This window comes from Anas platyrhynchos, chromosome Z (assembly GCF_047663525.1).
Source record: "Anas platyrhynchos isolate ZD024472 breed Pekin duck chromosome Z, IASCAAS_PekinDuck_T2T, whole genome shotgun sequence".
NCBI lineage: Eukaryota > Metazoa > Chordata > Aves > Anseriformes > Anatidae > Anas > Anas platyrhynchos.
Window position 1 is genome coordinate 68,151,301 of NC_092621.1, and position 8,660 is coordinate 68,159,960.

The 8,660-nt window shown below is 35.3% G+C and overlaps 1 long non-coding RNA gene across 1 annotated transcript; it reads right to left on the minus strand.

Annotated features, from left to right (window-relative positions):
- Window positions 1-1,297: 1,297 nt before the first annotated feature.
- LOC113840281 (uncharacterized) lies at window positions 1,298-6,547 on the minus strand. Its single transcript, XR_003493056.3, has 2 exons — window positions 6,382-6,547; window positions 1,298-2,661 (listed from the first exon to the last, which is right to left on the minus strand). It is a non-coding gene; the product is annotated as an uncharacterized lncRNA (long non-coding RNA).
- Window positions 6,548-8,660: the final 2,113 nt, after the last annotated feature.

Below are 8,660 nucleotides of genomic sequence, written 5' to 3' on the forward strand. Positions count from 1 at the left end.
ATTGAAAGAGATGGATAAAGAGAAAAATAAAAGAAGATGATCCTCAGGATGTTGCATGTGTTCAAACTTTGCATGTGTTTAAAAAGAATCCAGACAAATTAAGAAAAATCTTAAGAACTAGTCAAAAACAATAGTTGTGGCTCAGAAATTATTTTGTCATAACTGCTGTCTGTAAAGATATACACAAAGCATTTAATGAATTGCGTGTACTCAGAGTACACACAATTCTGGGCAAAGATAAAATTTTGTCTCACTCAATTAGGTCATTGATGTGTACAGGTGCAGTCTGTGTCTATATATGTGTGAGAGAGATGGAATTAAGTGCACAAACACATTTTGGCTGAATACAATTTTGCCACTTTTTTAATATATCTTGAAATGTTCTCTAGCTTAAAATTATGAAATTATCATTATGAAAAAAAAAAAGACATCTATCTCACTTCACATTTCACTTTAACACATTCCTTACAAATTTAAAAATAATAAATTATTTATTTTAAATAGCATATTTCTAGGAGCAGCAGTTTTATGTGGTTGAAATATTTCAGACTTTGTAATAGATGAACTCTCTCTTGTTTTCTGAAAAGAAAATAGACAATATGGAATGATAAAAGAAAAACATTTTACAGATTTAAACATCTTATCTGTCAAATTATCTGTTGCTAAAGTTGTTAAAGATCTTTATAAGAGCATGGACTTGTATCTGCTGTCTTTGTCTAAAAATACGCTGCCACCCATGTGTGCTCCCCCAAGATTATACATTTCCCAACATAACCAGATCTAAGTCTGAACAATTGTAGTTTTATTTAAAATGCACTCATTCTATACATATTCTTTGGATTTTCCCTTTAACTTTGGGCCAGATGGTGCCAGCAGGAGCTTGTAATGTGAAGCTGATCTCACAAATAAGGAACTTTTGAAGACATTGCCCTTCAGTGAACTGCTGTAATATCAAAGGCTATTGAAGTGTGTTTTGTTTTGTTTTGTTATGGTTTGTTTTTTATTGTTATGTTTTGTTTCTAGAGGCAAGGTTTGGTTTATTGGTATTGAATAGGGTGAGAACACAGATTCCTTCCATTTTCCAGGTCTAAACATAAAGATGGTACTGATTATCACCAGCCTCTCCACAGAACACCACAGCAGAACAAGGAGTATTGTATATGACACAGACTCCCATGAGTAGATGAGTATTGACACCATTTCATTTTTAACTTCTCTGTTTAGGCTGTTCAGTATCTATTGGAAGACTTAGTATATGAAATAGGTGGTACAAAATAAAGTAAATTCCGCAGACAAATCAAATTTAACTGTTTTACTGTTTTCTTCCATTCTAGCCATCCTGGCTTACATAGTTACAGTGGTGATGGAAGTTGGTATATGAAACTGAAGGAATGAGTAATTGTTTTCAATAGGTGCAATAGTTACTGCTGCAGGCAAATATCATAATTAAAGCAAGGTTCCAGCACATATACACAATGAATAAAAAGAGCTTCACACACCCTGTTACATACTGGAGAAACAACAACTATTGCAGTTAAGAAAACTTCTCAGTTATTAAATACAACAAACTTAATATTATTCATTTTGTTTTAAACCAAAGATACCATATCTGAAAAAGATGAAAATAAGCTTTTAGCTTAGTGAGACATCTGATATTTTGATGTTTGTTTTCTTTCCCAAGGAAATCCTAAGCTGAAAACCTTTCCAGAGAATAAACATTTCCAGGAAAGGTTGATTCAGCAGTGAAGATATTTTTCACTTTGAATGGATTCTGTCTTATTGTACATCTACCTAAGCCAGTATTGTGACTTACAGGAAAAGCAACACAGCTGTCTCACACTTTAAAAATTGGGTTTCTCAGCTGCCAGGGAAATGTACTTTAGCTGGGAGTATTCCTCTGTGGATAAACTTGCTCTGATATATCATGAGAAAAATGGCCTAGCCAAAATGAAGCAGTGTGAATTACCCATACTGTGCTACCTCAATGAGGTTCTAAAACTGTTTAGGAAAAAAAGCATAAAAGCATCCAGACTGAAATCTGTTGAGGTGGATATACCTAATTGGAGAAGAAGTTTTGCAACTGAAAACAGTTTGAAAATACACTTTCCCATAGATGTCATAGATTTGAAAAACCTGGGTTTTATTTTAAAGAAAGTCTTTGTTAAATATGGAGAGCTTAATCAATGTCATATATTAAATAACACTGAGTATGAGCCAGAACCACTTAAGATCCAATTTTCCAACTTATGTTCAATAACATCTAAATTGCATGAAGTTCTGTTGATCTTATATGCTTTATGGTATAAAGTTCCACTTTCCACATGAATGAACATTGAAGAATTGTGCCTTAATTTATTCTGCAATGCAGTTAACATTGAACTATGATACGTAAGACACCCTGTGAGATGATACAAACATTAGCTAAATATTTCACTTAATTTTGAATGTTTTCAGCTGTATCTACTGGCAGGAAACATTTTGCTTGGAGCACAGCCATGTATCTTCTGTTGTTATGGCCTCTTTCTGTATTCTTAAGGTCTCTAGCTATAGGGAAGTAATCTACAATTCTTGTTAAAACTTCCTCTTTCCTAAACTTCATGTTGCTTGGAGGCTTCACACTTCTTTTATCTTCAGCATTTCGAATATGCAGTTTTGAAAAAGCTGTGTAGCGAGTAAAATTAAAGGAAAGCAGTATTAACTATTTCTTCTTCTGTCTATATCTATGTTATCAGTATATCTTATTAACACTTTTATTGACTTCTGTGTTTAAAAAAATTTATTTTCCATGAGTCGATGGAATCATTTCTACACTACCTTCAAATTTATTTATTTTTCAGTGGTTTTAGCTGATTTAAAGAATGAGCAATGCTTAGAAAGTCCAAGGGGAAAAAAAAAATGTTTAAAAAATACAACACACCCATATCAACACAATGGTCCAAATCTTTTTGAAATTTCAGTGTTGGAAATTATATTTGTCTCAGTTTCTATGCGTATATAACTCACTACTATTTTCATATTATCAAAATCTGGAGTAGATTTTGATTCAAGCTTCTAGAGAGGTAGGAAAATATTTTCCTTGCCATGTAGTGGACAACTTTTGGAAAAAGAATTGAATGAAGATGGTCATTGCAGAGATCTGGCTAGTAAATCCTCCTTTCACCATGTGGTTTTCTTACTTACTTAAAGGTTTGATTCATTGAATTTTAGGTGTCATTTCTAGGTAAAAACAGAAAATCAGTCAAAAACCTAGCTGCATGAGGCCTTGTTTCTTTGTTCACTAAAGTCTGTTGTTTCTACAGTTTAGAGGAATGGAAGCTGTATTTATTTATTTAACTGTGCTTAGAAGCCAGACATCACACAACAAAATATCTCAATTTTAATATGTGAGATGTATAGAATTTCATATTTCCTCTCTTAATTTTCCACTCAAATTTACAGACTTTCTCTTTTAGTCCTCGTATAACTCTTTCTTTGGTTCACCATTCTTCTTGAGAAAGAGTATTAATGTAAACATCAATATAGGCTTTACAGCCAATGTCCGTGAATTTAATTTTGACCCTGGCTAATAACAAACAGTACCTGAATCTTAATGAGATATACTTGATTCAGTAAAATGTTTCTCTTTAAAAACTTGAAAATCTCTTTGGTGTTTAGGTTACTGAATTTCTTTTCCATGCCTATGTCTCTTAACAACCCCAAAAGAAAAGAAGGAAGGAGGAATTGGTCTGTGATGTTTATAAGATATTTCTGTTTCAAGACATGTCTTCTCTTCGTCTCAGACTTCCATTATATTTTCCCTTTTAATTCTCAATTTGTTCCTGAGGAGCTATATAACAAACTCCTTTATTTCTGAAGACTCACACTGTGACAGACACTTCATTCAATCATCAGCAGGTCATTTTGGCCAGACGGGAACAGTTGTTGAATTAGAGCTTTCCAGTGGTGAGTAATTACATCAAAGAAAGGTTTGTGATGTCTGTACCTAACTAAAATAATTAATATACTCCATATATTTTTTCAATATCATAAGAATTTAGAAAATGATTCATTAGTACAGAATTCCTTATTGATGAATTCATTAATTTTTCTCAAACAGAGAAAGAATGAAACAAGTATAGTTCAGTAAAACATTTGAAAGTAGATTTGTTTTCTCTTTTATCCTTATCTTATATACTATTAATTTATATAATTTTTTGCATAATCATTTTAAGTGACTAGTAAATGCCTCCAAGGATAATATGTTTTCTCTGACTTGCACTTCACTGATTAACATAACAGGTCATAGGTATTTACCATATATCCTCAAATGACAAATACAAATTCCTCACAGTAGCACATCAATTATTCTAAAAGAATGATTAAATTCTTCTGTGTTGCTTTTAAGTTCTGTGATATGCAGGAGTATTAATCAATCTTATATTACTAGTTACTATTCCTCTTATCGTAGCCTCAAGCTGCTCACTACCTTTTTATCTTTTTGCATTAATGCTTTATTCACTAAATAGTTTGGGGAAGATCCAGATGAAGTATTCCCATTACCGAATATGGAAGAAGAAATTATTTACCATTTTAAGGGTGGTTCAGAAAGACATAAAAAACAAGTTCAATGTATTAAATCAGTACACCCTTAGTAATTTGTATGCTTTGTTTAAGGATCTGGCCAACTATCTCCCTGGATTAATAATTTTGATTTTTAAAAAGTCTTGAAGGAAACTGAGAGTTTAAAGGACTACTTAGCTAATATATCAATAACTTTAAAAAGGTAAATGGGATGACCTGGATAATTACTGGCCTGTCAATGTGACACTGATCCTAGGTAAAAATAATGGAACGACTTAGAGGTGATTCAATTAATAAAGAATTACATACATAAGTAATTCCCATGGACAAAGACTATGGACATTGTGCCTTTGAAACAATCTTGGCACTTCTTTTATTGGTTTGTCTTTAGTTTGTGATTAAAGACAGCAGTACTGTAAATTTTCTTCTTGGCCTTACATTATCTTAAATTTTCATCAGCAATGTGGAATAAAATACTATCACTGTTCCAGTTTGCAGAAGAGACATAGAAGGTGTAAGAGAGAGTAGATAAACTTGTAAAGAATGATATGGATTGTCTAATTAAACTCCAAGTAATACGCTTGTAACTGTGTGAGTGAGTGTGAAGTCTAAGAGGACAATCTCTGAGAAAAATCTCCAAGGCAAATCTGTAGGTCCTACTTAAAGGTTTCTGGTATGGGATTCCTAAAAACTTGGAGCCATGGTAAAGAAAATTCCACTCTTGAGCTGCTAAGTGGTATAAGCAATTAAAAATTTGAGAATGCAGAAACAGTGGGATTTTGAATGCTAGACATATTATCTGTGTTGGTTTTTTTTTTCAGTGTTTCTATATAAACTATGTATTTCTAGAGTAATAGAGAATTCCTTGATTTCCCAATTAAAAAAAAAAAGTAAGTGGGTTCTAAGAAAATAATTAAAGGATTGGACAGTATCCCTTGTAATGGAAGACTTCTGGAGCTCAAACTGATAGTTAAAAGGAAATGGATTATTCATAATCCAGAAGGATCAATATGGGAAACAGGAACTTCAGAATAGAGGCTTTTCAATAAAACAGACAAGGAGAAAATAGCACATACTAGCTAAAAACTAAGGAACATCAGCCCCAAATGGAAAGCACACTTTCAATAGTGACTCTAAATGGATCTTTCTCATAGCAGTAGTGAATTTTCTAACAGGAGAAAATAGAAATTGAGATTGACAGTTTTTCTAAAAGGCATATTCTGGCTCATGGAAGCATTAATTCAGCAGAGTTCTGATATATAGCAGGGGAGGCCAGAAAAGACAGTCACTATGATCCCATCTAGCTTTATTATTTGCAAATCTGTTAAGAGCATGCAATTTTAATGTTGTACAACAGAAAAACACAATCTCTACACATGCATATTTCTTCTGCATTGACAATAGGAAAAAAAATCTACACCAATACTGTTCTAAGGTATTCTAAGTTTGGAAGATAGGTCCTCCAACTGAATGGTATTCTCACTTTGATCTCTCCCTTCTCTAGCCAGTTCTGCTCCATTTGCCTTAAATTAGACTAATGTTCTTTGGAATACAATGAAAATAACATAATTTTTAGGAATGTAGGTTTTAGCCTGTGTTGCCAGCTCTATTAGCTTCCTTGATGCTCTTGTTCTGGTTATCCTCTTTCCCACTGACTCAGGGCCTAAAACTGACTAAAAGATGGAAACATTCTGGTAACCTTTTGCCTGGATTTTTACATGCATGGGAAGTTGTTGAGGAATCACACACTATGAGGCTTTAGGTCACAACTAGCTGGTTAGATTATTTCTTATGCCTCTGTGTAATGCAGAGTGACTTTACCTTGTAACAGTGTGATCCTCAGAGTGCAAATAAGCAACATTAGCTCCATTCAGCAATACATGGAGGATGTATCCAACTTGAAGAAAGAGTTCAAAGTAGATTTAGTAGCAGTGGAGAAGGGTGCTTGAGGGAGCTCCTTGTCAGCTTGCATCTGTCATTCAGCAAAAGGGTGCAGGGGAAAAGACCTGATACTGAACAAGGTCATCAGAGTATTTCTGCAGACACCTGTACTGGGGACTTGATTATGGCCATGTGATAGGTATTGCCCTGATGGTATGGCTGTGCCATGGTAATTTGTGTTGGAACAGCCCTAGAAGAGGCAGATGTAAGTAAGGGCAGCTGGAGATTGTCATTTCTTAGAGGATGCTGTGTTAGAAAAACTGTGGTGGTCCCTTTCAAACCAAATTCCATGATCATCCTCTCCTCCCCACCCTGAATGTTGCCTTGAGCACCATCAAGAGCTCTGTGGGAGTGTCTGGCCTTTACAGTTGTATCCCAACACGCATCATCCTCTTACAAGCAGGCTGGAATAGCTCTGCTGCAGCAAATGCCCAACATGCTTTGAACCTGCAAGCATTTTTTGTTTTCCTTTGAGTTAGCAACATCACCACTCCTTCCCACTTCTCTTTAGCCTGTCTGTCTGCAGCACAGCCAAGGCACAGTGTTTTTTACTTGCTGTATGGTGTTGCCAGTATTCATTCCAGCAGCCTGTAGACTCTTGCTGTGGAGAAATTGTGTTTTTTTTTTGTTTGTTTGTTTGTTTTAATTTAATTTTATTTGTTGTTGTTGTTGTTGTTGTTGTTGTTGTAATGCGTTCACCTGTATGTTTACAGGTAGTTCTAGACAGTTATGGTCCGGTTTTAGAAAATTGACCAAGTGAACTTTGTGAGCTCTCATCCAGTTCTCATCCAGTTGGCCAAGGTTAACTAAGCCAGGCACAGCCCTTTTTTACAGGGAAGACTGAGGTACTACTTCTGTTCAAAGTGGCCTGGGAGGCCCCTGAGCTTATTTCAAAAAGGGGCTACTATGCAGAGTGTGGCCACATTGATAGGTATGAAAGAAAAGGAAATGAAGAAATTTCTTATTTCCCATGGAGTGGAGGAAACAGAAGACACCTGTACTTTTTAACCCTGCTTCCTAGGGATCACCATGGCCCAACTGATCACCAGTACAATCTGAGAGAGCCCTTACCTGGCCTGTCTAGAGCCAGAAATAGTCAGTCCGTGACAGCACATTGACACTACTTGTTCTGTATGTGTTCATGTTGTATTTTTTGTTCCTGTTTTCAGGTTGTTGCCCACTTGACACCCATGTGTGCAACTCTAGCATAAGTCTGACACACATGTAAGACCTGTGAATCCCTAAAGCATGAGAAATGGCATTCCTTCTGAGTGTAGTTACTCCCCCTCTTTCAAAGGACACCATATGGCAATGTTTTCTGTGCCAGCCTGGTACTGCTCTCCAGAAAGGACAGTGCTATAGTCTGTGGCATACAAGTTAGCTAGAGGTGATCAAAGTAATTCAGCATGCTGATAACTCTTGCAAATTATATGCAGGTGTTTTGCTGCAATGTGATGAAGGTTTTGAAGAGTGTCACCATGTGTTATACCTTGATGTGTATCCTAAGGATGTAACTGAAAAATATTAACTGTGGGGCTGTCTTCAGCTTTACATTGTCAAAAAACAAAGATAGACTTTGCTGTAGAAATGCTGTGGATATGGCTTTTTATAGAAAACTGCTCTTTTAGTGAAGCTCAGCTAAGAAAATGGTTTAGTGGGTGACATTGGTAGTAGGGTGATGGTTGGACCAGATGATCTTGAAGGTCTTTTCCAACCTTAATGATTCTATGAAAAGTTATAGAGCCTTGTCAAAACTGCACCTTGCATTTGAAATGGTTAAGTTGCTTGCCATCCTAGTGCTCAAAAGATTTATTAGGTTAAGGCCAGACTTCCTTGTGCCTGTTATGTACTGTGAACCATAGTTAACTGAGGTTTTGAAGGACTCTTTTAATGTCCCTCTTATCCAAATGGCTGCAATTCATGTTTAACTTTATGACTTATTTTAATTGAGGCAGAAGAGTCAGAGAAATTATTACAATTGAAAGCAAGTGTTGAAAGAGACCATCAATGTTCAGAAATCAAACAAATGCACTCATTCAGCAAGTATGGATTTTCACAGGTGTTGGAATATGGGTTTTCACAGGTGTTCAATGTCCTGTCATGAAATGCCTCTCAGCTTAGAAAGGGTTTATTTTATTTTAAAGGTGTAAATTCCTGAA